Source organism: Panthera onca, chromosome B2, assembly GCF_046562875.1.
Source record: "Panthera onca isolate mPanOnc1 chromosome B2, mPanOnc1 haplotype 2, whole genome shotgun sequence".
Lineage (NCBI taxonomy): Eukaryota > Metazoa > Chordata > Mammalia > Carnivora > Felidae > Panthera > Panthera onca.
In genome coordinates this window covers 70785591-70802350 of record NC_138343.1, presented here as the reverse complement: position 1 = coordinate 70802350, position 16760 = coordinate 70785591, and the positions used below count along the sequence as shown (strand labels likewise).

Sequence of the window (16760 nt, the reverse complement as noted above, 5' to 3'; positions counted from 1 at the left end):
AAATATAGCCCACTGTGTGTGGCAGTACGGTGCCATTTCCTGGGGAATGAAGGCTCCAGTAAAGACAACTAGTGCAGTGAGTGCAGGGTCACCCTATCCCTCGTCCCTGCAACCGCTGCCGGGGGGGGGGCTCAGACTTCCCCCGGAATTTGCTCATAGTCACTCTTACACAGATCAGATCAAAAGGAACTGGTGTGTTTCCTCTCTCAGATGAGAGTGGTATAACTTAGCATGGCTTCAAGGACATAATATGAGTAAACTTGTTGAGGTACAAATATAATTCAAGCCTGTCAACCATACCATTGTTCCAACTAAGCAGAGAGGCTTGGCGAGAAGTAAATGTTAATTGTACTGCTAACGTATAACGAAACATAATTAAACTCATTGCAAATTGTTGGAGGAAAATCTTTCCTGGTACATACATAGAATTTGGGGGGCCATTTTTAAAAGGGGCTTACATTAAAAAAGACTCCCTGCCAGGACAAAAATAGAAACGAAATGATAAAGAGAAAAATATATATAAATCTGTACTCTCCTCAGCAATCTGTTATGAAATAAGGTTTTTCCACAAAAAAATAGCTTTATCATTTTTTATTAAGTAACAATCCCGTGAACTTCTAAAAATTAATCTGATATTAGAGAAGAAAGTAAAAATTACACAAAATCCCCCGCACTGAGAAAAACAAGTTTTGTGACAATCCTTTCTGCATACACATTTAGGCCTAAATCCCTCAGTTCATTTCCCTAGCCACAGGGATTCAGAAGTGCAGCCAGTTGGGGCCAACAAGATGTGAGAAGAAACTGGCTGAAAGGTTTTATTTCCTCACTCTTAAGAATAGGTCATGGGGGAAAAAAATGGCTCTTTTTATCCTGGCCATTGTCAAGTATAGGTGTCACTTCTAGAAAAACTGCTGCTATAGCTTTCTTGATACCAGCTTCAGAAGGAAACCAATTCAATGTTTATTTATTTTTGAGAGAGAGAGATAGAGAGAGTACAGGGAAGGGGCAAAGAAAGGGAAACACAGAATCTGAAGCAGGCCACAGGCTCTGAGATGTCAGCACAGAGTCCAGCTCGGGGGGCTTGATATCAGGAACCGGGAGACCATGACCTGAGCTGAAGTCAGACGCCCAACCGATTGAACCACCAGGCACCCCAGGAGGAAGCCATTTCAAAAAAAAAAATGAGCAAAGATGAGAGAATCACAGAAAAATGATTTGGATATAGACACTGAGTTAAGCCATTCTTAATGACCACCCTGCCTCTGGACTTCTAGGCATGTGAGCCCATAAATTCCCTTCTTGTTAAAGCCTGTATGACTTGGATTTCTTGGTACTTCAAGTGGAATGCATCTTAACTAACACAGGTATTTTTTGCCCTAAGAAAAAGCTTAATATTTATATAGGGTCAATCATGCATTGTCTTAATAATCTGGTTAGTAACTTAATAATAGTAAATACTTACTAATAGCAAAACGATATTGCTTTTCACAATATCCCCAACATATAGGTTATACACATTATCTCACGAACTTTATCTCTTAAACATTTTATTATTTTATTTTTTACCTTTTAAAATTAGTGGAATGCTTATACATCATATGCTTATACATCATATGAGGTAATGGTCCAATATTAATCTTTTCAAATGAATAACTAATTAAGCAATTTCTAATATGAAAATAAAATGTACTAATTTACTAAACCATTCTCTCCCTTTTGAAGTGCAATATTACCATTCTCCTATATTGAGTTCCCATGTATTCTGCAATTTTTGATTTGGTTTACTAATCTATTAGTCTATCCGATCTATCTGTATGCTAATACCTAACCATTTTGATTATGCTAACTTTATAACATTTTAATATCTCGAAAGGAATCTCATCATTATTTTTCATATTCATATATTTCTTAGCTTCCCTTGGACACTTATTCTTGCACATAAAATGTAAGATATTTCAATTTTTTAAAAACATAGAGATATAAATTACAATTCATTAAATATATATAACAACATGGGCAGAAGTGACAAATTTGTGAAATTAATCCTCCCTTGTAAGAATGGGGTATATGTTTCCATGTGTTCAGCTGTTGATGTAGTTCTTCAGTAAGATTTTCTGGTTCTCTTCCTATAGACCCTGAACTTTTCTTATTAAATGTATTACAAAATATTTAAAGTTTTTATATTATTGTCTGTGGATTATTTCTTACATTTCTAATTCTGATTATTTCAAGTATAGAGCCATACCATTACCTTTAAAATAAGTATGATGTATAAGCATGTTACCAAATTCCCTTATAACAGTTTCAAACTTGAATCTTTAAGTCTTTTGGTTAATGTCTAGAATGATATTTGCTCTTGGTTTTGCATAAGTAGTATTTATCACATTAGGTAGTTTCCTTTTATTCCTAGTTTGATTGAAATTTTAATAGAAATGGCTGGTGAATTTAACCAAATGCCTTTTCAGCATCTATTAATATCATTTTAATACATTAAAATAATGATGTAATAAATTATGTTATTGAAAAAGTTCCTGCCACAAAACCATCTTTGCATCTTGGCAATGAATTATACTCGGCCACTACTGACACCTACTACACTTTATTTGCTAATATTTTTATTAATAATTTTGTATTTAGGGGTGGGTGCCTGGGTGGCTCAGTCAGTGAAGCATCCAACTCTTGATCTCAGCTCAGGTCATGATCTCACGGTTTGTGAGTTTGAGCCGCACGTTGAGCTCTGCACTGACAGTGAACAGAACAGAGCCTGCTTAGGGTTCTGTCTCTCCCTCTCTTTGCCCCTCCCCTGCTGCTGCACATGCACAGGCTCTCTCGCTTTCTCTCTCAAAAATAAATAAATAAACTGGAAAAAAAAATTTAAGGTGCCTGGGTGGCTCAGTTAGTTGAGTATCCAACTCTTGATTGCAGCTCAGGTCATGATCTCAGGGTTCATGAGTTCAAGCCCCATATCAGGCTCTGCATTGGCTACTCTGAGCCTGCTTGGGATTCTCTCTCTCTCTGCCCCTCCCACACTCACACTCTCTCTCAAGATAAATAAATTAAATTTAAAAAAAATTAAAAACAAATCTTGCCCAAAGTGGCTTTGTGACTCCTCATTCATATGAAGCAAAAATTCCTGAAGACTCTTTTTTTTATATTTTTTTATTTTTTTTTTTTGAGAGAGAGAGAGAGAGAGAAAGAGAGAATGAGTGGGGGAGGGGCAGAGAGAGAGGGGGACAGAGGATCTGAAGCGGGCTCTGCACTGACAGGCTGAGAGCAGCAAGCCCGATTCTGGCTTGAACTCAAAAATTGCGAGATCACCACCTGAGCCAAATTCAGACACTCAACTGACTGAGCCACCCAGGTGCCCCAGTTCCTGAAAACTCTTGAAAGAAGAGGTTGTTCATGTTCTCAAAACCCCCTGTGCCTCTGTGAAAAGTTTTAGGAATGGACAACCTTCCCACACTATTGACTTACCAATCTTGAACAATGCCATAGCTATACCACTCTCCTCTCCCATCCTCATGGTCATTACCTTGTGACATCACATTATCTCACAATCTTATTTTCTTTGTTTATCCTCAGCATCTTGAGAATACACAACATCCACATTGATGATTCGCCAAATCCCCATCTTGCAATTCCTTAATATTTTTTCCATCTATAATGCTCATCTCCTTATTCCTCAACACCCACTTCCATAGCTACATAAAAACTATCATTATAACAGCTTACATTTACAGAACACTTTTTGCCAAGCACAATTCTAAAAGCTTTATGTACATTAACTCATTCGGTCCTCACAAAAATCCTTCAGTGTAGCTTAAAATGTCCTCTGAGCAAAACTGAGGCACAGAAAAAAATGTGACTAACTTGCCTAGTGCCATATAGGTAGCAAGGGGCAGAGTTGTTATCTAAACCCAGGTAACCTGCTCTTAACCACTATTACATTATTCTCCTGTCTCTGTAAGCATAATTTCCTGTCTTTTAACTATTTCTGCGCCAATAGTCCTGCTAAACTTTTTCTTTAACCACATTAAACATACAGTTTCTTGTAGAATCTTTTGCCCTATCAGATTCTCTGGACTTTACTTTCTTCCTATTTGGATTTAACAATACTGTAAATCACTATACTTTTCCAAGCCTTCTTAATTATTTCGAAATATTCTCTTTGTACTAAAACTTATTTTCCAAGCCTTACTGTGGGCATAATTATTTGATTTTTCTGTTCCTTCTCTCAGGCTGGCCATCACAGCTATATAAAATGATACACTAGTGTTGACTGACTCCACTATAACCCTATGACCCAGCTGACACCTGCCTACCACTACTCTGTGGTTCTTTTCCTTCTATCTACTTGGCTGTCTTTGCCATTCTGAATAGTAATAGTCCCCCTCAACTGCTCAATAATTTTATTGCCCACAGTCTTGCTATTCACCTTCTCAGCAGATGACTTAATTTCTAATATCACAAGAATGCTGTGTCCATCATGAATAAACTCCTTTAACTTCTCCTTTTCTGCCTCCAAATTTTTCTGTATTTTTGTCCCTCTCTAAACTTTTCAACATTTGTGAGAGGAAGAGGTGGTCCAATTTCTCTCCAGACCCCCTAACTTACCATCTTGAATCCATTTTCTTCTGTCTCCTTTAAATTGCATGCCCATTAAGTACTGACTTTCAGATTTGTGTTTTGGTCAGAATCATCTACGCTATACTGCAATAACAAAAATTCCAAAATCAAGTGGCTTAATAAAAAAATGTGTTCATTTATTCCTTCCACCAAAACTACTGTGGATATAGGCAACTCTCCAGTGCAATTGACTTTGATATGGTGACTCATGAATTCAGGTAGCTATGATCATGTGGTTCCCCACATCAACATGAGGCCCCAGTGGTTCCCACGGCAGGGGAAGTGAGAAACTAAAAAATAACACAGGGGTTTTTCACCATCTCAGCTCACAAATAACACATCGAACTTTTGCTCACAACATATTCACCTGCGCTACTCATATGACCTTGCCTAACAGCAAGGTAGCTGGAAATGGAGCTTTCAAAGAGATTTGAAACAGATTTGAGGACCATGTGGAATTGTTCTTCCATGTTTGTATCAGTCATCTCTCTCATTTTGCTGAATCTTTTGCCTCTATCACAAATAGTGCCAAGTCTAAACCATCTTGAAAAATGCCCACGCACCATTTCATCTACATACCTTCCCTGATATATTCCCCACATTCCAGCCACTCTGTACTGGTTGATGTTACCCACAGGTCTCATGCCACATGCCTTATTTTCTCTACTCATGAGATTCCAGCTTCCATGTAGATAGATGCTCCTTCCTGGGATACATCTATATTCCTTGCCTCTGCAGCATTCCTGCTCATTCCATAAGTCCTATAGACAGAAAGAAGGTCTTGTATCTGCAATTTATAAACCTATATCATAGTATAATTTTTATTTGTATGATTTCTTGACTTTCCATATAAACAATGAGATCACTGAAGGAATAATTGTATTTTATTGACTCACATATCCAGCACCTTACATAGTAGTGCTTACATGTAGTGCCTGGCACATAGAAGACTTTCAGCAAATGTTTAGAGCATAAATGGCTGAATAAATCCATGAATAGTAAAATTTCTGAAAACCAATAGTGGAGAGTGTATGTTGCAATTTTTGAAGTATTATTTATGTCAGGGTTATGTCTTATTTTTTAAAAAGAGAATACAATACATATTTATTTTAAAAATTAGTTGGTAGCAGGGGTGCCTGGGTGGCTCAGTCGGTTAACCATCTGACTTCAGCTCAGGTCATGATCTCGCAGCCTGTGGGTTTGAACCCCCTGTTGGTCTCTGTGCTGACAGCTCAGAGCCTGGAGCCTACTTCAGATTCTGTGTCTCCCTCTCTCTCTGCCCCTCCCCTACTCATGTTCTGTGTCTCTCTGTGTCTCAAAAATAAATAAATGTTAAAAAAATGTTTGTAATTAGTTCGTAGCATAAGTAGCTTGAGATAAGGAATTACTGATAGCATTATATTATTTATGCAACAGTAAATAAACATAGCATGATACAAAATACATACTAACCCAATCATCCATTTAAAGGAGTTAAAGTAGGGGCGCCTGGGTGGCTCAGTCGGTTGAGCGTCCGACTTCAGCTCAGGTCACGATCTCGCGGTCCGTGAGTTCGAGCCCCGCATCAGGCTCTGGGCTGATGGCTCAGAGCCTGGAGCCTGCTTCCGATTCTGTGTCTCCCTCTCTCTCTGCCCCTCCCCAGTTCATGCTCTGTCTCTCTCTGTCCCAAAAATAAATAAACGTTAAAAAATTTTTTAAATAAATAAATAAATAAAGGAGTTAAAGTATGTCTCAATATTTATGATACAATGCCTTGCAATAAAGGCTGGGGGTGCTCTGGCATGTCCTCTATGACTGGTGATAATGTTTATAATATCAGGAATATATATGTGAAATTTGCTTATATGTGAATTTTGCTTATATATGTTATAAATGAACATGAAGTGAAAATATTAATGTTGGAAAAGAATTGACTAATTGATAATAATAAAGCTAAACAAATGTTTAAGGAAGATCTTAAATATGCTGAGGAAGCTTATAATTGTAAGTTAGAATCCTTTAAACTTATATTTGATATAGGCATGAAGGCTTGGGCTATAGATAAAGCTGAAATATTAGCATATAATTTCAACCATTAATTTTGGGCATTTCTATAATGCTTATTCACTTAATTATGACATTCCACCATTTGTCTTGAAGTGTAGGATAAAAATTATTATCCTCTGAATCTTTCTTATGTTCTAAAATAGAAGCACGTAGATAAGAGGATCTTGGCCAAAACAGACAGTGTTTTATTTGTTCACTTATCATAAGCCATACCATATAGAATTTAGCCAATGAGGACCATGCTTTTGTTAGAAAATGCTTTTTGAAAACTAGGATCATTTCATATGTTAAGTCCATTACTAATCCTCAAAATGGAAACTATTATTAAGTTTGAGATATACATATATATGTTATATATTTATATATATAATATATGTATATATATGTATATACTGGTCCATACTCTAAGACTGGCTGGAGATAGTTGAGGAGGAAAAAGGCAGGAGACAGTCAGGAGGGGTAGCTATGCATGCAAACATTTAGCAAGAGTTTTCCCTAAAATGGGAATCAGAAACTGGAAGGAGTCAAGGTAAGCCTGGTTGAACACAGGTACAGAGCAAACCCAGAAGCTGGAGCCAAGGATCAAAGGCAAGTTGAGCCCTAACAGTTATTGAAAAGAAAAAATAAATAAAAGGAGCAAGCAAGAGGATGCTAAGTAACCAAGGTGGTGAAATAAAAATATACCAAGAGAGAGAATCAAGGAGAGGGCAGAGTAATTAGCTAGAAATGAATTAATGTCAGAAGGAATGTTCAAAGAGCAAGAGGGTCTGTTCAGAATTCTGCTAGACATTGCCTTCTGCTTCCACTTTTGTTTATTCTTAATCTCCCCAGCCCAGGGCTTTTGATCCCAGGCCTTGAAGGCACCAAGAATGACTTCTGACATTTCAACTCCTACAAACATTTTCTTTCTCTCCAAGAGAAAGAGCAAAGGTCTTAACATTTCAAAATCCAAAGGTAAAAGCATGCAATTGAGAATTTTTTTTAACACTGAGGAATTCTTTAAAATTCATAGAAGTCTTATTTTGTCTATATGTTATTTCATATTTCACCCTGCAAGAGGACTATATATATGTTCCTCTTTTTGTATTTATGTATTTATATATAAATTACGTATTTATTTATTTTATATATATTATATATTATTTTATATATTTTTTCTTCTTTTATATATATACTTTCCCCCCAAAGACAGTAGCCAAATACTTGTCAATCATCTGTATGCTCTATTCCATCTCACTAATTTATTCATCTCCTTCTAAATTGGAACAAATGGAGAGTATTCAAGTCAACTTTTTGTTATTTTGTTTTCTTATGAAAGATTATGAAGAAAAAAACTTGTTTGACTTGTTGCTGTCAGATGAGCTTCACTAAATTCAAGAGTCACTCAGTCCTGCTCCCATTTCCTTTTTGTTTTTCTTTTCTTCTTCCTTTCCACCCTTCCTCCTTCCCTTCCTTCCATTATGTTAAAGAAATAAAGAAACGGTGAACATCTAGTCATTACATCTTAAAGCCTAAGAGAGGCCTAATGCAATGGGAAGCCTTTGAAGGTTTTTGAAAAGTGGTAAAGTTTCTTGTTTTGTTTTATTTTTGATGGACTCTAGCTGCATAGAATTAGATTGACATAATCCTTGCTTCATGAGATAGTTTCATCATTGGTCTATGCAAGGCCTATTTTGCTTTATTCATACTAATTTATTTATAATATTATTATGTGTTATTAATGGTACTAATTCCTAAGAAAACTCATTACCATGCCAATTTAAAAATATATAATTATGGTGCATTAAGAAAAAGACATATAAATCTACACAACTAATGGTCATATCTTGCAGTTACTGTCACCTTGGCAAGATTAAATTTCAGATTCATTTCCAGGAGGAAACTGGGGCCAAGAGTTCTTTCTTGATGAGATAAACTTCATGGAATATTCCCTCTTTAGATAACAAGGAAAGCACATCCCGGGTGATATCTGTGAATGCCTGGAGAGAAGTGGGCATTATCTTTTCTCTTGTGTGAGACTCACAAATCGAACTCACAATAATAACTACCTTCATTGGGCAGCTACTCTGTAGCCAGCACTGACATAGGCTCTTGATTAAATATTCACAATAAGATCCTGACAATTAGGTACCTATTATATAGGCATTTTATCAGCATGGTTTAAATGCAAACAGAGGCTCAGAAAGGTTTAAAAATTTAGCGAAGGTAGCAACACTAGTGAACGGTGGAATCCTAAGTTAAACCTGGCTCTGGCTGTAAAATTGCGATTCTCACTTTAGGCAAGTTACACATTTACTCTGAGCTTCCATTTCTTCAACTGTTAAGAAAAATAGAGATAACTTGTTCTAATCTAACACAGATCCTGGTACACAATTTCAGGTTGTCTGGGGATGAAATCTTTGAAGAGAGCATAAAGATGACAAAGACACTGAACCATTCCCCTCTTCTAGGACTAGGGAGAAGAGTATATTCCAACCAATTTCCTCCCTAAGGAAGAACTACTTTTATAAGAAACATTAAGAGGTAGTGGTTAGAAGCACGAAGTTTCCATTTCCTCCTCAGTAAGGTAGGAAGGGTAATATCTGGCTTATAGGATTGTTGTAAAGAGTAAATAAGATGATACAAAGGAATTATCAGAGTTTGCAAATAGTAATCATTCAAAACATATTATATCAATATCATCATCATCATCATCATCATCATCATCATCATCAAAAAGCTATATACGAATCTTGAATTATAATTTCCAGAGGGAGTTATGCTGCTAACAGATTGAAAAATATAAAACTCCTAACTAATTGTAAGTTACTCTTAAAAACCGTGGTTTTCATATCCCTAATTTCTTGAAGAATTTTGCTTTGTAGGATCCACCTTTCTAAGTAAAGACCACGCCAGATGGAAACTGGTTCTCAAAGAACTGTGCCCAAGATGCTTCATTCTGAAAACATGATTGGCCAGTTTTGGGGGCTTCAGCACATGTTTGAAGGACTAGGGATCTGTGGAGGCTGAGCATGGCACCCGAAGATATGATACTTGGCTCCCATTCTCACTCTTAACCATCATCAAACTGGTTATATTCACAGAGAGCCCAAGGGCCAACACCTTTGATCTGTGCATAATTTTGGCCATGGAGACTTTTCATCTAATTAAGACTTTTTTTATTAAAGGAAATTAAATGGAAATAATAGGCAAATGATTTGGTTGTAATGTATCAGGAATCAGTTTAGGCTTTGTTTTTATAATATAGACTAGGTGAATACACCCAAAATAGAAATGTAAAATACTGTATGAAATATATTTCTAATCTTTCCAGTGCTATGGACCTCCATATGTAAATCAGATACTTGCTGAATCAAATAACATATTATTCATAATTATATGATCATGGCATGAAAATCTAGACATATTGCACATGCACAGCTAATAGAATTTCATGGCTTTAATGGATAAGCAAAAGTGAAATATTTTACTATCTCCATCAAACATTCAAAAGATCATACTCCTACTGAGATTATTTATTATGATGATGATGCTTTTTATAAAGATCAAGTATGAGTAACCCCCCTCCAAAAAAAAAAACAAAAAAAACTTAAGCTGTTTCTAAGGGCATAACATTTAGAAACAACATATGGTTCCTGTAGTCAAGAATAGGTTCCTTAAATTAGCCAAAGACATTCACAGAGAAATGAGTTGGAGGAAATAGGATCATGGGCAAGAGGGAAAAAATTGTCATCTCTCATCCTTCTGCTCTTCATCTTCCTTGCCTGGCTGAATGTGGTTTTGGTTTGATACCCAATTTTAGATGTAAAAATAAAACAGGTGTTGTTAGCCTCATAAAGAAAGATCTTTTAATGCACTTACCTTTTGTTTAATGACTATTATAAATGTTATTAAAGTAAAAAAGTGCACCAGATCATAAAATGTAAAAATTACATTTATCATTTAATAAGCATACATTGGATGCCTTCTCTGTGCCCAGGGCTAGGCCCTAAGGGGCAGCACCTATTCTCTTCACTATTAAAATCTAGTTGCAGCCTTGTTTTATTTTGCCAGCACTGTATTTCCATTTGGGAGCCAACATTTAAAAGTAAATAGATTTCATATTGTAAAAAAATAAAAATAAAAATAAAAAATAAATAAAATAAAATCTAGTGGCAGGCGCGAAGACAGACTTAACCTGGTTCCTTTTACTCTTGCATTCTCTAATCCTTTCAGGATACAGAGAATCGTATTACGTACCTGCTGAAAAATCCATCAGTGGTTTCCCATGTCAGTAGAATAAAATCCAGACCGATTACTTTTTTTTATACAGTCCTGCATCATCATGCCTCTTCCTCTTAAATTTCAGCTCTTGCCGGTATCACTCACTAGCCTTCTTTCAGCCTCTAATTTTGCCTTGCTTCTTCCCATCTAAGGGCTTTACACATGTCTGGAACATTCACACACACACACACACACACACACACCCTAGCTAGCTCCTTCTCATTCTTCAGATTTCAACTTAAATATTACCTCCTGGAAAGACTTTCCCTGAAACTCAAATGTAACTCAAATCACTTCACATGCTTTCCTTTATTCCTATTATTTCCTTCATTGTACTTCCTGTGATTTGTAATCATTATCATTTACTTGTTTATTTTTATGTATGTTACCTTTATTATACACACATTTTTTTAAGACTTTATTTTTAGAGCAGTTTTAAGTTCACAGAAAAATTGAGAGGGAGGTGTAGAGATTTCCCGTAAGCCCCCGACCCCATGCACGTCCTCTACCATTACCAACATCCCCCAACAGAGTGGTACATTTTTACAATTGATGAACCTACATTGACACATCATACTCACCCAAAGTCCATAGTTTACATTAGGGTTCACTCCTGGTGTTGTATATACTCATTCATTTATCATGGTATGCTTCTCCCACTAGATTATATATTCCACAAGGGCAAACACCTTAAGCAGTGTAATTCCTGGTCTGTCATATCGTGTTCAATAAATTTTGTTTAAAAATGACTACTGAACAAATGACTAATTTGTTAAGGAAATAATTGCAGGGTAATATTTACATGAGCATATGACAATTTAGTACAAATTCTAGATATATATTCCAAGAAAGGCTTGATCAGAGTGGAATGGAATTTGCAGTAAGATCTTTCAGTAGAAGTGAGATAATTTAGCTTGGTAGGTTGTATGTTTCCAGGAGGATCCTCTTCACTGAGTTCAATGAAATGAAAGGAAAGAGAAAGATCCTTTGTGACTACTATTTTGCTCCTTCTGAATGTACAAAGTATAGAGGTGGTCTTGGCTCTTTGCAAGGAGCTTCAGGTAAGCAGGACTTATTTTATGAGAAGGGAATTAAAATTTTCCTTAAGTGACTCAAATAGTATAGCTGACTGGAACCTAGAACTCAGACCTCCTTCTAGTTCCTTCCTGCCCCTCTCCCACCTCGAAACCTGAGACTAGAAAATCATAGACAATTCACACATTTATGTATGGCTTTTCTCATACTTATCATCTCAACCTAAAATGATTTTCAGGTATTTGTAACAGGGTGTCTTATATATAACCAGGAATAAGGGGATGAGGTTTTTGCTTCTATACTGTTCATGTTTAAAAAACAAGCAAACAATCAGAACTATATTCATTTCCATCAGTAAGATGACCTGCTTTAAAATCTTGGTGTCATTGGAGAAAATTGAATATGTTAACTTCAGACCAAATTCTGCACTATAAATCCTTTCTTTAGCATGCTAGTAAGAGTTTTAGAAGTTGAGGCCTCTGTGCACCTGTCTTCAAGTTCTTACATTTCAACTAAACCATTATTTTACAGATCTAACACACTTAAAAACCATACACAGTCACACATTGCTTGTCCTACACACTAACTAAATCCTTTTGTTTGCATGGTTAGGAATTTCCCGATAATGACATTTAACTCTAATTCTGGAAGTAAGTAGGTAAAAAAAACAAAAACAAAAACAAAGAGTTGAGTTAACTAAGGCACTTGCCTCATACAACATTGAATTTGGTCACATGAAAAGTTCTTTTGCATAAATTTCTTGGTAACTTTGCACTTAGTTATTTACAAACTAATGTAGCTACCCTCCAATTTTAAAGGAATTGTAGGCATGAATTTATTTTTTTCTCTTTGGAGAACTCGATAAAATGGGTTGCTTTACTATTTATTTAAATGTCACTATAGCAATGGTTAGAAATTCCAATAACAACTCTCTCAAAAGATTTGAAGTTTGACATTCATCTTTGTAGAAGTTGATTCATTCTGTTTTTAACTAGTTTCCATGTGAGGAATTTGGGGCTCATTCACTTCACAAACCTAATAATTATCTAGGCATAACACTTCTCTGTATGTATCACATGATAGATGGGAAAAGAAATTATTCATTTAACAAATATGTATTAAGAATCTACTATGTGATAACTATTATCGCAGGTGGGTAAAGGTCAGAATCAACTAAGAAGGGAAAATAGACATGAAAACATCATTTCAATGCAGAGCTAGCTACAAGGGAAGATTGTACAAGGTATGGGAGTAACACAATCCTCCAGTTAAGGGAAGTCAGGAAGGTTTTCTAGAGAAGACATTTAAGCTGGGGTTCAAAGTAAAAATAAGAATTTTGCTGGTAGATTAGGGTTGGAGGGTGGTTAGGAAGAGAATGGAAACATTGGACAATCCATGCAGAAAAATGTATAGGGGCATGAAACAATATAATGTACAAACAAAGCTTGGATGAAGCAACAAGTTTGAGAGGTAGAGTAGTTAGGCAACAGCTATTAGGTGATTTTTAAGTGCCAGGTACCCTGCTTGGTTTGGGGGAATCCAGAAGTGAATAAGACAGATCCCTAAGACAGACCCTTAAAGAGATTACAGGCTAAGCCCAGAAGATAGATATTAAACAAATTATTTCAAGTGTTATGTTCTTCAGAGAAGAAATGTAGGATGCTAAGAGAGAACACTACTCAGTCTGAAAGGATAATAATTTTGAAATACCAACAGATGTTTTCCTCTCCTTCATGTTTGCCCATTCTTGCCTTCTTCCATAAATGCCTCTTTTTCCTTTCTCCATTCCCAAAGCCAATTCAGGTAGCTAGTCTTATTGCCTAATAACCCTCGACAATAAGGAGAAAATAAATAACCTCTGTGGCTTTTCCCAACTTTGCAATCATTGGTATAATAATTAAAACCATGGAAGTAGATGATTGACCTGAAGAGGGAAAAGGGTATAAAGTGAATAAAGGGTAGTACCAAGCATAGAGCTATGAGAAGCACACAAAAGAATACGTGAAAGAGTTAACAGAGAAATAAGAGTGAAAACAGAGAATAAGAGGAAGAGTAGGTAAATTAGATGGAGAGGTAGACAAGCCTCAGCTCAATATATGTAAATAATATAATATTTGGTTCTCCTTTCATGGTTCCATAATCAAAATGGCTCTCCCTTAAAAGTTCCTTAGTCACTCCTTCTCTATTACCCAAACTAGCTTATTCCTTTTGCCACTCCTCTAGGTACATTTCAGAAACTCCTCTTATTCCCTCCTTGTTCCACATCCATGCCTTGAAGCAGCCTTTCTCTTACCCCCACTCATGTGGCTACTGTAATTTACTCAACAAACTTCACCCATGAACAAAGGAGAGTCACTGAAAGAAATGTCTATTTTCTCACACTCTTTCTTTCCTATTAAACATTTTTGTTAGTTTTACTGAAGTACAGTTTATATAAATAATATTAATCAAATTTAAGTGTGTACGTTAATGAATTTGGACAATTGGATACAGTAGTATGAACACAACACAATCATGATATGGTTTCCATGATTTCCATCACCATGAAACGTTACCACATTCTCCCCTTGCAGTTAATTCCTGACCCTCACCCCTGGAAAATGTTGATCACTTTGCTGACACTATAGTGTTGTCTTTTCTAGAATTTCGTTATGATAGAATAATATAATATAATATGTAGCATCTTACGTGTGACTTGTCTTACTATAATGCTTTATAGAATCCTCAACATTGTTGTGTGTGTCAGAACTTTGTTCATCTTTATGGTTAGTAGTAGTCCATAACATGGATATTCCACAATCTATTTATTCATTCATAGTTTGACAGTATTTTGATTATTTCCAGTTTGAGGCTATTATGAATAAAGTTTCTATAAATATTCCTGTACAAGTTTTATAAAGATATGTGTTCATTTCTCTTGGGCAGATCTCTAGAAGTGAAACTGCTGAGTCATATGAATGTTTAATAAAAGTAGTACAAGTAGGTATCCTCGCCTTGTTCACAAACTTAGGGGAAAAGCATGTAGTTTTTCACCATGAAGTATTATGGTAGCCACAGGTGTTTTTGTAGTCACTTTTATTAGATTAAGAAAGTTTCCTTTAATTCCTAATTTTCTGGAAATTTTCATAATGACTGGCTGTTAATTTTGTCAAATGCTTTTGTCTTCATCTATTAAGATGATCATACCATTTTTCTTTTTTGTTTCTTAATATGGTGAATTACATTTATTAATTTTCTTTTTATCTTTAGGTTTATTTATTTATTTTGAGAGGGAGAGAGAGAGCACAAGCTGGGGAGGGACAGAGAGAATGAGAGGCAGAATCCCAAACAGGCTCCGTGCTGTCAGCACACAGCCCAATGTGGGGCTCAAATTCACAAACCGTGGGAGCATGACCTGAGCCGAGATCAAGAATCAGATATTTAACCGACTGCACCACCGAGACACCACACATTGATTGATTTTCTAATGTGGAACCATCCTTGCATTCCCAAGAAAGGCTACACTTGGTCCTGATGCATTGTATTATTTTTTTCTCTGTATTTGATTTGCTAGTATTATGATGATGATTTTGCATCTATGTTCTTGGGAGATATGGGTCTGTATTTTTCCACCTTGTTACGTCTTTGTCACATTTTATTACTAGGGTAATGCTAGCCTTATAAAACCAGTTGGGAAGCATTCCCTCCTCTCCTTTTTTTTTTTTTTTTTTTTTTGGAAGAATTTTATAAAATTTGTATTATTTCACTGAAAATACTTGATGTAATTTGCCAGTGAAATCATCTGGGCCTGGAGTCTTCTTTATGTACAGATTTTTAACGATAAATTCATTTTCCTTGATAAACACTAGCTATTCCAGTTACTTATTTCTTCTTGAGTAAACTTTGATAATTTACTTTCAAGGAATTTGTTCATTTCATCTAAGCTAATTTATTTTCATAAATACTTATTAGGGGCACCTGGGTGGCTCAGTCAGTTAAGCATAAATACTTATTATACCTTTAATATATGACCTACACTGATGTCTGTTTTCATATTTCTGATATTGTTAGTGTGTCTTTTCTTTTTTCTTTTTAACCAGCATAGATACAGGTTAATCAATATTACTGACTTTTCTAAGAATCAATTTTTTGGTTTCATTGATTTTTAAAATTATTTTTCTCTTTTCTATTTTATTGCTTTATACTATTTATTATTTCCTTTCTTCTACTTGCTTTGGGTTTAATTGCTCTTCTCTTGCTAGTTTCTTAAGGTAAATGCTTCGATCATTGATTTAAGAATTTTCCTCATTTCTGATGTGAACATTTAATGCCGTAAATTTATAAATTTTGTAAATAAAATACTACCTTTGCTGTGTCCCACAAATCTTGATATGTTGCGTAGTCACTTCCATTCAGTACAAAATATTTACTAAATCCCTTTGTGACTTCCTCTTTAGTATTTACAAGTATGTTGTATAACTTCCAAGTATTTGAGAATTTTACAGATATCTTTCTGTTATCAGTTTTTTAGCTTAAATCCATTGTTGTTGGAGACCATATTTTGCATTATTTCAATTCTTTTAAATTTACTAAGATTTGAGGTGCCTGGGTGGCTAAATCGGTTAAAGGTCCAACTTCAGCTCGGGTTGAAGCCCCTGAGTTCAAGCCCCACCTAGAGCTCTGTGCTGACAGCTCAGAGCCTGGAGCCTGCTTCAGACTCTGTGTCTCCCTCTCTGTCTGTCTTTCCCCTACTCATGCTCTGTCTCAAAAAATGAATATACATTAAAAATAAATAAATAAACTAACTAACT

At 35.6% G+C, this 16760-nt stretch overlaps 1 long non-coding RNA gene across 3 annotated transcripts in view; it reads right to left on the bottom strand.

Moving 5' to 3' along the window:
• LOC132667305 (uncharacterized) overlaps positions 1-16760 on the bottom strand; it is an 84599-nt gene that overhangs the window by 26278 nt on the left and 41561 nt on the right. For 2 of the 3 annotated variants that reach the window (XR_009605073.2, XR_009605072.2), the window contains exon 1: positions 10912-11091. The exons of the other annotated variant lie outside the window; for it this stretch is intronic. This is a non-coding gene — a long non-coding RNA (uncharacterized LOC132667305). Of the gene's footprint in view, positions 1-10911; positions 11092-16760 lie in introns of those variants that run through there. 3 annotated transcript variants of the gene reach the window in all.